Raw genomic sequence first — 17,799 nt, 5'->3', positions numbered from 1 at the left:
AGAGGAAGTCAGGTCATGAAGCATCTATGTTGGGAAATAAACAAGATTCATGAAGGGTTTCAGCCCAGAATGTTGACTTGTTTATTTCCCACCATAGATACTGCCTGATCTGCTGAGTTCCTCCCAGCATTTTGTGTGTTGCTCGATAATTATGAAGCCTGGCTTTGATTTATGTTTTTGCCCACAGTGGTACTCATACCCTGGAGCTACTGCTGCATGTCAACTTTATCCTTTACTACCTCTCATGCAACTTATTCCTGGAGAAAGCCACCATCATTTAGAGTATCAGTACTATAGGTGTGACCTTAGTGCCCCAACATAACACAGGTCAGGCCAGTTAGGACCCGGCTACAAATAAGTTTTCTTTGACATCATAAATACCAATACTGCCCATCTTCACATTGCTTTTTAAATTGCCTGGCAATTTGATTGTCCTAAAAGTTAAAGACCGTGTGACATTTACCCAGAACCATTCAGACATGCTCAGAGAATCAGGTAGCCAGGTACGTCTGTGTAAGCGCAGGGGGAGATGGTGGGACTGGAGACGCGGCTGCTCAGTGCGTCGGTTCCCGTAAGCCGCCTAGAGGGAGAAACAGCTGTTGCACGTGTAAATATTGCACCCTCTCCAGACCCCGATTAAGGCGCCATCTGTCCCCAGACTTGGAGAGCAACTGACGTGTGCACGTCGTCCAGCTGAGACTCAACCCCTCCAACTGAGCGCGTCGGCGGCAGGTAATCAGAAACACATTCCCCAAGGGGCTCGGCAGTACGTGTTGCCGTTGAGGGGAACCAGCGGCGTTTCCTCCTCTCGCCCCGTGCAGGTAACCCAGTCAGCAGGCGGCGGTCCTGGCGCAGGTGGCTGCGTCGCCCCTGCCAGCCCGGTGGATTGTGGGCCAGAGGAATTCCCTTCAGAGCGGCTGGGAAAGGGAGGGGGGAAAATGGCAGCGGGGGGGGGCGGTGCGCGAGGAGTACGAGGGCGCGCGGGGAGGGCGGGGAGAGCCAGGGTGGGCGCGCGCGCGCGCGCGCAGCCGGAGAATCCGGCCCGCCGAACATTCGCGACCGACACGGCGTTCCACACCAGCGGCCGGGTGAGTGGCAGCGAAAGCTCCCGTCTTACCGACAAACCGGAGGCGGAGGGAGGGGGGGGCAGTCGCTCGTCGTCCGCCCTCGCTTCAGCCTCGGCCACGATTGCTGGCAAATGCGTGTGTTTCCCCCTGCCAAGGAGGCTGCGCAACAGGGGAGAGATGGTGTGGGGACGAGGGGTTACATGGTCACTCACCACCCCCACCCCCGGTACCTGCGTAGTTCCCCACTCGAGAGCCCAGGCCGCCTGACCCACCGCAAAGTGAAGACAGGCCTGGCCTGGCCCTCGGTAGGGAGACTTACCGCCCCCTCCCTCCAACCCGGTGACTCTGGCTGTGCCGTGGCCTTGACAGTAAAAGTTTCAGTTCCCTCCCGGGTGAAGTAGGCCGGTAGGTACAGATTTTCCACACCACCACTCCCCGCCCCCAACTATCGGAATGTGTGGCGCCGAGCGGGGGGTGACAGCGGACCGATGGGCTGCAGTCCGCGCCAAGTTTCTGCAGGAGCCTTTAAGTTGAAAGAGGATTCTTTCCCCGCTCTTCACTTTTTTAAACCCACCTCTCCTGTCTCTGGGATCTAGACAGGGAGCCCAGGGAAGACACCTTTTCAGAGCCCGCACGCGTAAAATGAACCTGGAGTGGGGCCGTGAACTGAGTAGTGCCAGTCCTATCTGCCCGCATGGAAATATTGCAGGACCCCATCCCACGAATATTTACTCATCAGATTTTTCTGTAAAAGTGCGTCCCTGTATCCGTAATGAGTGCAACTGCGCCACGGTCACCGGTTGCGTTCACTGAGAAAGTCGCTCACTGTATGTGTAATTTCAAGACCTTCCAATGGGGAGGGATGAGCTTAAATCATTTCCAGATCTTGTCATTCGGGTAAATCGGCAAGCATGTTAACTTGTGGACACGGGAGTCAATGTTCTTAGATCTGGTTCCGATCTATTTGATAGTTTCACAAAATAGAGGAAATTTCCTTCTAATAAAGGAAATGGTTTAACGAGAGCAAGCCCAAATACCCGAGGGATTTCTTCTGAATACTAAAAACTGGTAAAGTCGGAAGATCCAGTGCTAGCTCTTGTCTCGTGTTGTTATTCTTGCCGAAGTGCGTTTTATGGAATTTGCTGGAGTTTTGGTTAGTAGTAAATTTTAAACTTTGTGAGTAGGATGTTCGACGGAAACTAGGGTAGTGTCGCTATCGTTTGACCCGTGGTGTGGGTGTGGTTAAATGTGTGTTTTCTGGCCGAGTAGCTGCTCATTTTGTCGTGCTGTTACTTACGAACCAAACAGATGCTTCAGGTTTTAGTTTTCTTCGTGTTACTTTAGTAGTAATGTGATGGTTCTGAACAATTAGCTTTATTACAACGGAAACTTCAGCTGTTTTAATTATTGGTTAGTTTATAGTGACTGCTACCTTGTATTACATGGTTATTTGAGTTTGAGGAATTTTTAAAATAGATTAAACAATGATGCTGTATTATTGACTGTTGTATGCTTTGAGGGTTCCAGTTATCAAAAATAAATTGAAAGTTGGTATTATGAATCTTCTGGCAGTAAAAATCTAAGGTGAGTTGCTTTATGTTGAAGTACAATTGACAAAAATGGAGAAAATCAGTTTTTGAGCAAACTACCATAATCTTAAGGCAGAATATGACTTTGACTGTGAGGCGTGGAGGGAATTGTTTAATGTTGTGATTGCATTTGTGACATTTTATCATTGCACCCAGGTAGGGAGCACTTAGGATTTGGTTTGAGGTCCTAATCTTCCAACACTTTTTCTGCACTTTGTCTGCACTGGCAGGAAACTGGAGGACTTGGAAGGAATGTGTGTCATCATGGAGAATGTGCAAAGTCCACATAAATGGCCCTGGAAGTCAGCATTGAACTTGGGTCACTGGAGCACTTATTTATTCCACTGCTGAGTCACCCCATAGTGGAAGTCATCCTGATCCTGTGGGGATAGGGAGGAGAGAAATTGCATAAGAGTTAATAGTCCTGAGTAATTTGGGCCAGTAATGGATACCAGAGGAGAGAAGGGGGGCGACGATGAGGAAGGAAAGGATGCTTGAAGTACAGAAGACCCCAGGGGATGTACCTCTCGTAAACAGGATCAACCTCTTGGAAGCTGTCGGGACAGAAGACACTGCCAGCCTGAGAGGCGGTCAGGTCTGTGAGTCGAAAATTGGCAATGAAGCAAAGCCGAGGAGACAGACGTCAAGCAGAGCCGTGGTAGTAGGGGACTAGTGAGAGGTACAGAAAGGGGTTTCTGCAGCAACAGGCGAGATTTAAGAATGGTGTGTTGCCTCCCTGGTGCCACGATCCAGGATGTCGCGGACCGATTGCAGGGAATCCTCAAGGGTGAAGGTGAACATCTGGAAGTGGTGGTGCATGTCGGCACAAATGACGTGGGGAAGTAGAGGAAAGACATTCTGCAGCGTGACTTTAGAGAACTCGGAAGAAGGCTGAAAAGCAGGACTTCCAGGGTGGTTATCTCCGGTTTGTTTCCAGTTTCTCATGCTGGAGAGGGCAGGAACAGGGAGATAATGGATCTGAATGTGTGGCTGAGGAACTGGTGCAGGAAGCAAGGATTTACATTCTTGGACCACTGGGGTATGTTTTGGGGTAAGGATGAATTGTACAAAAGGGACGGGTTGCACCTTAATAGGCGGGGGACCAGCATTCTGGCAGGCAGGTTTGCCACTGCAACACAGGTGTGTTTAAACTAAATAGTGGTGGGGAGGGGACCAACTGGAAATACAAGGATGGAATTAAATGGAAAGTGAGAATAAGAAAAGTTAAGAAAGACAACAGAATCAATGGAGCAGAAAGCTCAAGAAGGGATCGTACAGTATGGCCAAGTGAAATGGAAATTGATATGAAAGGTGAGGGGAGCAATGAATTAACAGTATTATATATTAATGCACGAAGCATAAGAAATAAAGTAGATGAGCTTGAGGCATAGTTGGAAATTGGCAAATGTGATGTGGGAATAACAGAGACATGGCTTCAAGTGGACAGGGCCTGGGAAATGAATATTCAAGGGTATAAGTCCTATCGAAAGGACAGACTGATGGGCAGAGGGGGTGGGGTGGCTCTGTTGGTGAGGAATGATATGCAGTCCCTTGCGAGGGGGGACATAGAATCAGGAGACGTAGAGTCAGTATGGATAGAACTGAGAAATTCTAAGGGTAGAAAGACCCTAATGGGAGATATCTACAGACCCCCAAACAGTAGTCTGGATGTAGGGTGTAAGTTGAATCAAGGGTAAAAATTGGCATTTAGCAAAGGTAATGCTGCAGTTGTTGTGGGGGATTTCAACATGCAGGTAGACTGGAAGAATCGGGTTGGTACTGGACCCTAAGAAAAGGAGTTTGTGGAGTCCCTCCGAGATGGACTCTTAGAACAGCTTGTACTGGAGCCTACCAGAGAGAATGCAATTCTAGATTTAGTGTTGTGCAATGAACCGGATTTGATCAGGGACCTTGAGGTAAAGGAGCCAAGAGGAGGTAGTGACCATAATATGATGTTTTAATCTACAAATTGAGAGGGAGAAGGGAAACTCGGAAGTGTCAGTATTACAGTTGAACAAAGGGAACTATGGTGCTATGAGGGAGGAGCTGGCCAAAGTTCAATGGAACAATACCCTAGCAGGGATGACAGTAGAACAACAATGGCAGGTACTTCTGGGAATAATACAGAAAGTACAGGGTCAGTTCATTCCAAAGAGGAAGAAAGATCCTAAGGGGAGTAAGGGGAGGCCATGGCTAACAAGGGAAGTAAAGGACAGTATAAAAATAAAAGAGATGTATAACATAGCAAAGATGAGTGGGAAGCCGGAGGATTGGGAAACTTTTAAAGAGCAACAGAAGATAACTAAAAAGGCAATATGCGGAGAAAAAATGAAGTAGGAAGGTAAACTAGCCAAGAATATAAAGGGGGACAGTAAAAGCTTCTTTAGGTATGTGAAAAGGGAAAAAATAGTTAAGACCAAAATTAGGCCCTTGAAGACAGAAACAGGTGAATTTATTATGGGGAACAAGGAAATGATGGACGAGTTGAACAGGTACTTTGGATCTGTCTTCACTAGGGAAGATACAAACAATCTCCCAGATATAATAGTGGCCAAAGGACCTAGGATAATGGATGAACAGAAGGCAATTTATATTAGGTAGGAAATGGTGTTGGATAGACTGTTGAGTCTGAAGGCTAATGGACCTGATGGTCTGCATCCCAGGGTACTTAAGGACGTGGCTTTAGAAATTGTGGACGCATTGGTAATCATTTTCCAATGTTCTATAGATTCAGGATCAGTTCCTGTGGATTGAAGGGTGGCTAATGTTGTCCCACTTTTCAAGAAAGGAGGGAGAGAGAAAACAGGGAATTATACACTGGAGAAAGAGGAGGAGGAGGGGACCCAGGGTGAGGTGATAGACAGGTGAGAAGAGGCAAGAGGCCAGAGTGGAGAATAGAACAATATTCCCCAAAGGCAAGGGAGGGGGAGGAGAGGAAATTGATATGCTGCCTTGTTGGAGGCTATCCAGATGGAATATAAGGTTTTGTTCCTCCATCCTGAGGAGCCTCACCGTGACTTGTCAGAATGGGAATCAGAATTAAAATGTTTAGTAACTGGGAAGTTCCTCTTTTGGCAGATGGAGCAATGGTGGTCGATGAAGTGGTCCCCAAATTTATGATGGGTCTCCCCAACGTAGAGAAGGCCGCACCAGGAGCACCAGACACAATAGACGACCCCAACAGATTTTCAGGTGAAGTGTTGCCTCACCTGGAAGGACTGTTTGGGGCTCTGAATTGAGGTAAAGTAGGAGGTGAATGGGTAGATGTAGTACTTTAGCTGCTTCCAGGGACAAGTGCAGTGTGTTGGAGGGGGGAATAAGCATGGATAAGGCAATCATAGAGGGAGTAATCTCTGCAGAAAGTGGAGGGGAGGTAAAGATTTGTTGGTAGAATCCCTTTGGAAATGGCAGTAATTGTGGAGGAGGATGTGTTGATGCGGAAGCTCAGGTGGTTCAAAAGGACAAAATGAACTATTACTATTAAGGCAGCAGAAAGATGGGGTGAGCAGAGATGTTCAGGAAATGGAGCAGATGCGTGTGAGGGCAGCATCAATGATGGAAGAGAACCCTGTTCTTAGAAGGAGGGCATCTCTGTACTGGAAAAGAAAGCCACATCCTGGGAACAAGTGCGGTGGAGATAAAAGAACTAAGAAAAGAGAACAGCATTTTACTGGAGACAGGATAGGAAGAAGTATAGTTAAGATAACCATGGGAATCAGTATGTTTATAAAAGATGTTGGTTGACAGTTTGTCTCCCGAGATGGAGACAGGTCAAGAAAAGGGATATGAGAAATGGACCAAGTGAATTTAAGGGCAGGGTGAAAATTAGAGGCAATGCTGATGAAATAGACCAGCTCAGCATGGGTGCATGAAGCAGCCTCAATGCAGTTGACAATGTAGCAGAGGAAGAGTTTGAGAGGATATTCTGTTAATCTTGCCACAAACTTTATTGAGAACTTCTAGAGTCAAAATTTGGCCTTAAAATATGGTTTATCCACCAATATATGCAAGGAAGTACCTTGAGATTAAAGTTGTCTACTTGAAAATTTGTGTACATTGTGTACATTTGTGTATGCGAACTGTGATACAAGTATTCTCAATGTTAGAACTGCATTGAGCTCCTTGTCCTAAATTAATCTATTAACTATAGAGATGCTTAGCTCTTCAGTCTGCATTTTTTGACATCTACAATGTGCAGATTTGATTTTAATATTGTGAAATAAATAATGGAATCACAAGAGCAGACCACTTCACATTCTGCATGTATTCAACTGTAGAATTTCTGCTAGTAAATTTATGAAAGTTTTGGTTCTTGAAATGTTTGAGTTTTGTTTTCTGCAGTACCTGTTACTGTTGGAGTGAAATGTATATATGACCTGTAATCTAACATATTTTCTTTCCTGTTTATATTTCTCATACCTTTAGCTCATAAGTTGTTTCTTCAAAGTTCAAAGTATGTGTATGTCATATACATTACTATAAACAAATCTGTGACTTTTTTTGTGGGCTTACTCAAATCCAATAGCCATAATAGAATCAATGGAAGACCGCACCAACAAGGCAAACAATGAGTGGGCAAAAGGCTACAACAGTGCAAATACGAAAGGAAATTTAAATAAATAAATAAAACAATAAATACTGAGAACATGAGATGCAGAGTCCTTGAAAGTGAATCCAAATACTGTGGGAATATTTCAGTGATGAGTTGAGTGAAGTTATCTCTTCTGGTTTTGGAGCTCAACAGTTGAGTAATAACTCTTCCTGAACCTGGTGGTGTGAATCCTGAGGCTCCTGTACCACCTTGCTGATTGCAGTAGTGACAAGAGAGCATGACCTGGGTGGTGGGGGTCTTAAATGATGAATATTGCTCTCTTGTGACAATTTTTCACATAGATATATTCAATAATGGAGAGGACTTCTACCTGTGATGGACTGGGCTGTATCATCTACTTTTTGTAGAATTTTCTGTGGAAGGGTATTGGTGTTTCCTTACCAGGCTGTGGTGTAACCAGTCAATAAAGTCTTCATGGCACATCTGATGAAGTTTATCGAAGTTTGTAGATGTCATGCCAAATCTTCAAACTCTTAAATTCTTGGCATAATAACTAGGGTGCAGTCTACTACATTGCTATACCGTTTGGTTCATTTGATAAAAATAAGTCATTGAAATTGTGAGGGGTTTCAAATCTATAATGGGGGAGAAAAGCCTGTAATTTGAAACTAAATGTGCAACTTCACTTGATCTTGTACCGTCACTTCTGCTTGATAGTCTACTTGCTCCTAGTTCCAATTTTTTGTGCTTTTATTTCTTGATCCTACTACTTCCTTCTACCAATTAATTTTTTTAAATCCCTTCCTCTTCTCAAGAGAAGACCATAACACTATGCCTTTTTCTTTGCCTCACATTGGTAACAGTCCTTTAAGTTTTGAAATTCTTTCTTTTAATTTACCGCACCAATCCGGAAAGCCTGTTTTTGAACATGTACTTGGTCCCTTCTAGTATCTCTTTTTATTTGTTTAGTTTTGTTGATTAGATATGTGAAAAGTTTTGGGATATTCTCTTTTTATAGATGTATGTTAAAGGCATTATGTTGTACTGAGAAATTCTTAAAAAATATATTTTGTAGGGGTGTGGGGTGCTATTTACATCTTGAATTAATATGGCAAATTTCACTGTCTTGCTCCTGTTTGCCATGAATTAGATCCCCATTCGATACACAATTGTTTAAGGGACTAAGAAAACTTAATGCCCAGGTGGGTAGAAGGGGTCATTGCTGGCAATTTTGCTGATGTGTAAAGGCTTTTCTATGCATCTTTTAATTGTGCTTTTTTTTGTACTCCTTTTCCCAATAATCCACCTTGCATCCTTAAAAATGAGTTCATTTGGAATTTTGACTTTATGCAAAGAGGATGTTAAGCAATTTATTATTTCAGTGCTATGGTCTTTTTGATGCATTGGCAGAATAGTAGTCAATACAAAAAAAGAGTCCCTATCCTTAAGATTCCTTGTGCTTTTGTCCTTCATCTTGTGTTTGTAGCCTCCTCCAACCCAATGACTTGCTGGGAACTCTGTCCCTTCTATTGTCACTTCTTTCTCTTTTTGATTCTCGTAGTTCTTCTATTGCTCACTATGCCTTGAGCTGTTATGGCCCTTGACATTCCCTCAAGATCCTCTGCCTATCCTGCTTTTATGGCATCGCTTAGCATCTAATTAATTGCTTTTGCCCTGACTTATGTGTTGCAATTTACAATTACGCTGTGAAGAGATTAGGAATGCTAAAGGACCCTATAAAAATGCAGGTTGCTATAATGTCTTAGATTCTAGCAAGTATCTCTGAGTAGATATTTCATTGAGAAAGCTTCAGCATATAATAAGTTGTAATTACTAGCGTCTGCTGTGTACATACACTATTGATGCTTCTGGACACATCTTCAGTGATGTTCCTGGAATCATCGGGTGTTTCGGGTCTTTCAACATCATACAACCTCCTCCAGGTGACCCAGCCGGGGCTGATCAGACCCCAGCTTGTGTCCAGATGGCTAGCTACTTATGACTCCATGGCTCCCCTCTTTTGAGCCACAGCCATCTTGAGGCCCTCTCTGCCGCATCGGTGGTACTGTGGATGGCTCTCCTCTTCCTCTCTCCCTCGATGCCCAAAATGCTGAAGGCTCTAACTAAAGAATGGGCTATGAATCCCCTACAACCAACCTCCACTGGAAGACACCTTGCTGTCCATCCAGCCTGCTGACAGTTGCTGACCAGTCCTGCGTACTTGGAGAGCTTCCTTTCAAAGGCCTCTTCCAAGCTATCTTCCCATGGGACTGTCAGCTCCAGCAGCACCACTTGCTTAGTCGACTCAGACACTAGGACAATGTTTGGTTGCAGGGTGGTGGCTGCGATATGGTTGGGGAACTTCAGCTGCCCTTCGAGGTCCACCAACAGCTGCCAGTCCCTTGCAGAGGTCAGAATGCCTGCAGATGTTCTTTTGGCAGGTATTGGCTGCTCCCCAGCTCTGACAAAGGCAATGGTCTGCTTGGAGGGTCAGGACCGCTTTGGCCCACTCAACTCCTGCGCTGACTGCTTCAGCGATGGTCTTCAGGACCTGATCATGCCTCCACCTGTAGCGTCCCTCACCAAGTGCCCTTGCACAGCCGCTGAAGATGTGCTCCAGGGTTCCTCGCTTGGAGCACAGTGAGCACGCAGATGACTCTGCCTTGCCCCATGTGTGCAGGTTTGATGGGCTTGGAAGCATATCGTGCACTGCCTGGATGAGAAATTGAATGCGGTGTGGTTCGGCTTTCCAAAGATCAGCCCAGGTCACTTTCCTCTCAGCCACATTCTCCCATCTTGTCCAAGCTCCCTGTTGCTTCATTCCCACCGCCTTGCAAGTTCTCATCTCCTCCACTACTGCTCTCACCTCCTCCTGAACTAGACGATGCCTTTCCTTCCCTCTGGTGTCCATTTGGGGAGTTGGAAAGGATCCTAGCCCAGCTCGGCCTCGTGTGACCACTCCCACCAGCCTCCTGTGATGCAGCCTTGCCTCTGCCTCCTGAACAGCTTCCTCTGCCCTCCACTTGCTGCCAGTACTTACTTGGATCCCTGCTCTAGCCACCTTCGGGTCACTTGAGTCCCTATACTGTAGCACTTCTCTGGCTCTTGTTACTTTGAATTCTTCCTCCAAGGATTTGAACGGCAGTTGCAGTTTGTTGTGGTGTCCATAGAGTGCGATGGTGCTCAGGCTCTTTGGCAGCCCCAGCCATCTCCTGAGGTGGTTGCTAACCCTCTTCTCTAAGTGTAATGTATCGGTAGTTGTAACTGTGCACTGCTTAATGAAGATAAACTTATTTGATTATGCAATCATTTTTTCTACACAAAGGATTGTGAATTTGAAACTCGTTTTACTATGGAGGTTAAATTGCTATATAAATACTTAGGAACGGTTGGACTTGATATCCGCAGAGGAGAAATAAGTGATGGAGGATGTTTCAAGAAGATAGGTTAAAAACTGATGGAAATCATGCATCTGCCTGGATGTGGGTCATTTGACTTGTTTTGTCCTTGAGACAGCTTAACATTTTCCCAAGATGTGTCTTGAAAATGTAAAACAGTTCACAGGAATTGAATCTGCATGCCCAATAACCTTCTCTTTCTATAGTGTTGGTAGTTATACTGCAAATGTTCAGCCACAAAAGAGCAAACTCTGATGCCTGATGCATTGTGGAAGGATATCAACCAGACCAGCTTGAATCTCTGAACAACTACCACCAGCATTTCCTCTGTGAAGCTAGCAGAGCTAACACACTTGACCACTGCTATGCCACCATCAAGACCACACCTGCATTTTTTTAAAAAAAGTCCAATCATCTGGCTGTAGTTCTACTCCTGGCATATAGGCAGAGACTAAAAATTACAGTACCAGTGGTGTGGGCCAAGAAGATATGGTCAAGAGAGTTTGAGTGCTGTAAGCCTGTGGACTGGATGATATTCAGGGATTCATCTTTGGATCTGAATGAATACACCACAGTTGTCTCTGACTTCATCAAGATCTGTGCGGATGAGTGTGCACCTTCGAGAATATACTGAACAAGCCCAAACCAAAAGCAGCGGATGAAGAAGCAGATTTGTAATATGCTGATGGCTAAATCTGTGGCATTCAAGACCGGTAATCCAGAACTTTACAAGAGCCCAGATGCGACCTATGGAAGGCTATTTCAAGAGCAGTAAAACAATTCCAGTTGAAGTTAAAGGTAGAATTGGGTGCACATCAGCTCTGGCTGGGTGGTAGGACAATACAAGGCGAAACCTAACATTGTGAATGGCTGTGATGCTTCACTCCCAGATGAGCTAAATGTCTTTCATACATGCTTTTAAAGGAAGCATAAAACTACGTGTGCAAGTCCTGGCAGCATCTAATGACCTTGTGGTCTCTGTCTAGTGGGTCAACATCAGAACAGTTTTCATGAGCATGAACCCTTGTAAGGTGTCAGGCCCTGATGGTGTACCTGGTAGGGCACTGAAAATCTGTGCTGACCAACTGGAGGAGTGCTCAATGAAATGTTCAGTCTCACTGTTGCAGTCAGAGGTTCCCACATGCTTAAAAAGGGCAACAATAATATCAGTACCCAAAAAGAACAGGGTGAGCTGCTTCAACAACTGTTGCTCAGTGAACTCTTATCTACTGTGATGAGGTGCTTTGAGAGGTTAGTCATAGCAAGAATTAACTCCTGCCAAATCAGGAACTTGGACTCTGCAATTTACCTTTCACAACAATAGGTCTACAGCAGATGTGATCTCACTGACTTTCCACTTGGCCTTGGATCACCTGGATGATATCAATACCTACGTCAGGCTGCTGTTTATTGACTTCAGGTCAACCTTCAACACCATCATACCCTCAGTACCAATCAACAAGTTCCAAAACCTGGGCCTCTATACCTCCCTCTACACCTGGATCCTTGACTTCCTTACCAGGGACCACAGTCAGTGTGGATTGGAAATGACATCACCTCACTGAGAGACAATACTGGTGCACTTCAAGAATACATGCTTAGCCCACTGGTCTACTCTCTCTAAATCCAAGAATGTGTACCTAGGCACATATCCAATTCCATCTGTAAATTTGCCGATGAATCAACTATTGGCAGAATTTCAGATGGTAACAAGAAGGTATACAGGAGTGATATAGATAGCTGGTTGAGTGGTGTCAATATTACAATGTTGCACTCAACATCAGTAAGACCAAGATATTGATTGTTGACTTCAAGAAGAGAAAGTTGAGGGAACAGTCCTCATAGAGGGATCAGCAGTGGAAAGGGTGAGCAATTTTAAATTTGTAGGTGTCAACCTCTCTGAAGATCTGTCCTGGGTCCAACATATCGGTGCTCTTACAGAAAAGGCACCTCGGCAGTTATCTTTGATCAGGAGATTGAGGGGACGTGGTATGTCACCAAAGACACTCGCAATTTTCTATATGTATTGAGAGCATGCTAACCAATTGCATCATCGTATGATGGAGGGGCCACTGCACAGGATCAGAAAATGTTCCAAACTCAGTCAGTTCCAACATGGGCTCCAGCCTTCCCAGCATTGAGGCCACCTTCAGAAGGCGATGCCTCATAAAGCCAATATCTGTCATTAAGGACACCCATCAGCCAGGACATGCTGTCTTTTATTGCTGCCATCAAGGAGGAGATACAAGAGCATGAAGGCATATACACTGAGTGTTTTAGGAATAGCCTCTTCTCCACCATCAGATTTCTGAATAGACAATTGACCTATTTACTCTACCTAACTTTTCCTATTTTTTGCTCTCGTTTTGCATTACTTAATTTAATTTTTTATTGCTTCCTGTTATGCTGCTGGTGTTTAGGGTGGCAATGAAGATGCACCATCTCGGGTGGTGTTCATGGCTTCCATCATTGTGACAGTAGTATCCTCTCTGTTTTCACTACTGTCAGTCATGCAGGTCCTGGGTGGAGACTGAGAAATACAGTTGCACTTAGATGTGGAAAGATTCTTCATTGCTGTTTCCGTAACAATATTGTTTTACCTGTCGGGGTTGTTATCCCTGAGCTGAGACCCTGAACCTGGAGGACTGGTGGACCACTCTTAGTCTATCCTCTATCTTTTGACCTGTTTGGCATGGATTATGCTAGCAGTTGCTAAAGCATAAAGCCAATGTAATTCTCTGGTTCATTAAGGCACGCAAACCTCCAAACCAAGACAAGGTGTGGTCTTCTTGGAGGTTAGTGTTTTTATATTCTGTGTCTATTTCTTTTTGTAAGTTATAGTTTATTATCTTCTGCCACAAAACATATTTCATGACAAATGCTAGATATAGTAAATCTGATTCTGAAATTAGGCTTTCACTTAACATCTTTAAATAATCACTTTATATGCAAGTAAAGTGATAATCCAGATTGACACCTTAAGCAAAGATTGAGTGGCTATAGCTGTGGAAGAGCAGAGGGTGAATGAGTTGAATCAATGGGCTTGGACTTGATTGCTTTGGCATATTACTAGGGTGTTATTTGTGATATCCAAAGTAACTTTCCTTGTGCTGTTACTTTTTATACTGGATTAGAACTGCCACTTGTATTGGTTGCCTTTCCAGATTAACCTATCCAGACTTGGAATGCAACTGAGCTTGTCCTCTGTATTTAAGATTTATGCAGTGAAGAAAAGTAAGCTATGCTGCGTCTCTGGCCTGAGCATCTAAAGCTCTGATCCTGGAATGCTCCAGAACTTTTGACAACTCATTGCTGTCAGAAGCTTTTGGATTGTTCTTGCATGTATTCCAGTCAGAGTAATTCACAAATTTCAAATTGCCTTGGGTAATTTAAATTAGAAATTAATGTTAATAAAATGAAGAAAAATAAACTAACCATTTGCTGTTTTATGTAAGGCTACTGGTCTCTTTCAATTGAATGGGTTGCTACTTGTGTGCTGGTCATGACTGGTCTGAAGTTGAGAGACCAGATACAAAATACAAAGGACTCCTGAGCATGTCTTCAGATTCTGTAATAAGTTTAACTTTGAACTGTGAGGTCAGATGTATCATTATCTGACTTGTGATTTTTATTATGCAGGTGTAGATGTTTGCTGAGGAACATATCGTTGGTTTCTCTACCTACTACTAGCCGAATGTGAGTATGATCTGGTACATTATTTGAATTAGACTACATGTTTGGAGTATTATATTCTCTTCGTTAATAAATAGTCATAGTCATGCTTAGTCCCGGGGGAAATTGGTTTTCGTTACAGTTGCTCCATAAATAATAAATAGTAATAGAACCATAAATAGTTAAATAGTAATATGTAAATTATGCCAGTAAATTATGAAATAAGTCCAGGACCAGCCTATTGGCTCAGGATGTCTGCCCCTCCAAGGGAGGAGTTGTAAAGTTTGATGGCCACAGGCAGGAATGACTTCTTATGACGCTCAGTGCTGCATCTCAGTGGAATGAATCTCTGGCTGAATGTACTTCTGTGCCCACCCAGTACATTATGTAGTGGATGGGAGACATTGACCAAGATGGCATGCAACTTAGACAGCATCCTCTTTTCAGACACCACCGTGAGAGAGTCCAGTTCCATCCCCACAACATCACTGGCCTTACGAATGAGTTTGTTGATTCTGTTGGTGTCTGCTATCCTCAGCCTGCTGCCCCAGCACACAACAGCAAACATGATAGCACTGGCCACCACAGACTCGTAGAACATCCTCAGCATCTTCCGGCAGATGTTAAAGGACCTCAGTCTCCTCAGGAAATAGAGACGGCTCTGACCCTTCTTGTAGACAGCCTCAGTGTTCTTTGACCAGTCCAGTTTATTGTCATTTCGTATCCTCAGGTATTTGTAATCCTCCACCATGTCCACACTGACCCCCTGGATGGAAACGGGTCTCCGGTACCTTAGCTCTCCTCAGGTCTACCACCAGCTCCTTAGTCTTTTTCACATAAGCTGCAGATAATTCTGCTCACACCATGTGACAAAGTTTCCTACCATAGCCCTGTACTCAGCCTCATCTCCCTTGCTGATGCATCCAACTATAGCAGAGTCATCCGAAAACTTCTGAAGATGACGACTCTATGTGGTAGTTGAAGTCTGAGGTGTAAATGGTGAAGAGAAAGGGAGACAAGACAGTCCCCTGTGGAGCCCCAGTGCTGCTGATCACTCTGTCGGACACACAGTGTTGCAAGCACACCTACTGTGGTCTGCCAGTCAGGTAATCAAGAATCCATGATACCAGGGAAGCATCCACCTGCATCGCTGTCAGCTTCTCCCCCAGCAGAGCAGGGCGGGTGTTGTTGAACGCACTGGAGAAGTCAAAAAACATGACCCTCACAGTGCTCGCTGGCTTGTCCAGGTGGGCGTAGACATGGTTCAGCAGGAAGACGATGGCATCCTCGACTCCTAGTCGGGGCTGGTAGGCGAACTGGAGGGGATCTAAGTGTGGCCTGACCATAGGCCGGAGCAGCTCCAGAACAAGTCTGTCCGGGGTCTACATGATGTGGGAGGTCAATGCTACCGGTCTGTAGTCATTGACGCCGCTGGGGTGCGGCGTCTTCAGCACAGGGACGAGGCAGGACGTCTTCCACAATACAGGAACCCTCCGGAGCCTCAGGCTCAGGTTGAATACATGGCGAAGTACTCCACATAGCTGAGGGGCACAGGCTTTGAGCACCCTGGTACTGACACCATCCGGTCCTGCAGCCTTGCTTGGGTTGAGACGTTTCAGCTGTCTTCTCACCTGTAGAGCTGTGAAGCCCACCGTGGTGGTTTCGTGTGGGGAAGGGGTATAGTCATGAGAGCAGGGTGGGGGACTGTGAGGAGGGGTAGGAGGGGAGAGTGGAATATGTGTTGGTTGGGGGCCGACAACAGATGGCTCATGTGTAGGATGGACAGGGGCCACACTGTCAAATCTGTTAAAGAACAGGTTAAGTTCATTGGCCCTGTCCATACTGCCTTCCGCTCCTCTGTTGCTAGTTTGCCGGAACCCAGTGATGGTCCTCATCCCCCTCCAGAACCCTCTCATGTTGTTCTGCTGGAGTTTCCACTCAAGCTTCCTCCTGTACCTGTCTTTAGCCTCCCTGATCCTGGCTTTCAGGTCACTCTGTATTGCCCTCAGCTCCTCCCTATTTCCATCTCTAAACGCCCTCTTTTTAGCGTTCAGGATGTTCTTAATGTCCTTTGTCACCCATGGCTTGTTATTTGAATAACAAAGGACAGTTCTTGTCAGAACATTGCAGTCCACACAGAAGTGTGGAATCTTTGTGATAGTCACTTGCTCACTTTTCCTCAATGGAAGTTCCTTAAATTAATTTGTGACCTACTTGGAACATTTTCTATCTCATCTGTTTTGATTCTGTGCCATACAGATGCCAATGAAATATTCATAGAACTATCATAGACTGTAAATGCTAATCATATGGAGAAATTGATCTTGCTATTATTTCTGTGACCTCTCTAGATACGAGCAGTGTTGCTGTGTTCTGTTCTTTTACAATGTTCTTTTGAATTGGATGTGTATAGAACTTCATTGTTTTACCAGCTAGGAAACACAGTTCAGATTGCTCAGATATTGTTGTAAGGTTTCCTTGTATATACTCAAGCATAATATTTTTGAGACACTAGCCCTTGATTCTAGACACTCCAATCAGAGATCACCACTAATTATGCCATTCCTGTACTGACAGTCTGTTTAATTTCTCCTCTTTGGACAGTTGTCCCCATTGCATGGTTCACTCTGCAGAAGCTTCATTACATTCTCTCTTAACATTAGTATCTCAATAAATGAGGCAATCAGACCAGTTGTCTTCCATGAGTTGTCACATTAGAATTGTTTCTGTATGTTTTCTTTACTCTTTCATTCAAATACTTTTTTGGAACGAATAATATACCATTTACCTTGCTGATTATTTTCTATATATGTTAACTTCAAATGATGAAAGTACAGGCAGTGCTGAGGCCCATCTGAATGCCAATACTCTTCAAACTTATCACTACTTACAAATTGCTCTGATTTTATTAAAACGTTTTGTCCAGCCATAGATGTAATATTTTGGGATGTTTGATTTCACTCCCACTTTGAGTGGTGCTGCCACTTTTGCATTGCACTTGCCATTCTTTGATAATGAAAATGGCGCAAATTAACAAGGACTTTTTTTTTATTAGGCCTGCTGGATTGTAAACAGACAGCTAACCTGGGAGTTTAAGTTAATTTTGAATTTACGTCCTCAGTACCAGAATTAGGTTTTAAGAAATCCAAAGTTCACAGTTGGGGCACAAATTACAAATTATTTGAAGCTAGGTTGACATGTATTGGTCAGCATTTCAATGTTAACATCTTGTGATTGATTTTGAGCTATAAAATGATTTGACATTTTTGAAAATATATTCAAGTCCTTGTTAAATCTGTAATTAAGTACCTTAAATTCCAAAGGAATTTGAGTTTTTTCATGAGTGCTGTTTGAGATCACGGGCTTTTGTAAAATTGTATGACAGATTCTCAAGATGGCATCAAGCTGTGCCCTCTGAGGTTGCAGTTCAGTTTTGGTTGATTTTAGTGTCCTTTTTTTAAAGTAGTTTTTGGGGACTGGAGGGGTGACTTTGTTTTAGCCACAGGGACATGGGGGGAATA

General features: G+C 44.3%; 1 protein-coding gene across 11 annotated transcripts in view; it reads left to right on the top strand.

Moving 5' to 3' along the window:
- Positions 1-637: 637 nt before the first annotated feature.
- Positions 638-17,799, top strand: part of sgms1b (sphingomyelin synthase 1b) — a 95,429-nt gene continuing 78,267 nt past the window's right edge. For 3 of the 11 annotated variants that reach the window (XM_063071608.1, XM_063071616.1, XM_063071615.1), the window contains exons 1-2: positions 993-1,088; positions 14,246-14,302. The gene's annotated coding sequence lies outside the window, so the exon portion shown is untranslated. Of the gene's footprint in view, positions 733-761; positions 822-992; positions 1,089-2,366; positions 2,652-5,734; positions 5,897-14,245; positions 14,303-17,799 lie in introns of those variants that run through there. The other 8 variants (XM_063071617.1, XM_063071611.1, XM_063071609.1 and 5 more) reach the window with 7 other exon arrangements.

This window comes from Mobula hypostoma, chromosome 19 (assembly GCF_963921235.1).
Source record: "Mobula hypostoma chromosome 19, sMobHyp1.1, whole genome shotgun sequence".
In the NCBI taxonomy this organism is placed as follows: Eukaryota; Metazoa; Chordata; class Chondrichthyes; order Myliobatiformes; family Myliobatidae; genus Mobula; species Mobula hypostoma.
The sequence above is the reverse complement of the archived record's forward strand: the minus strand, read 5'-3'. Positions and strand labels throughout refer to the sequence as shown.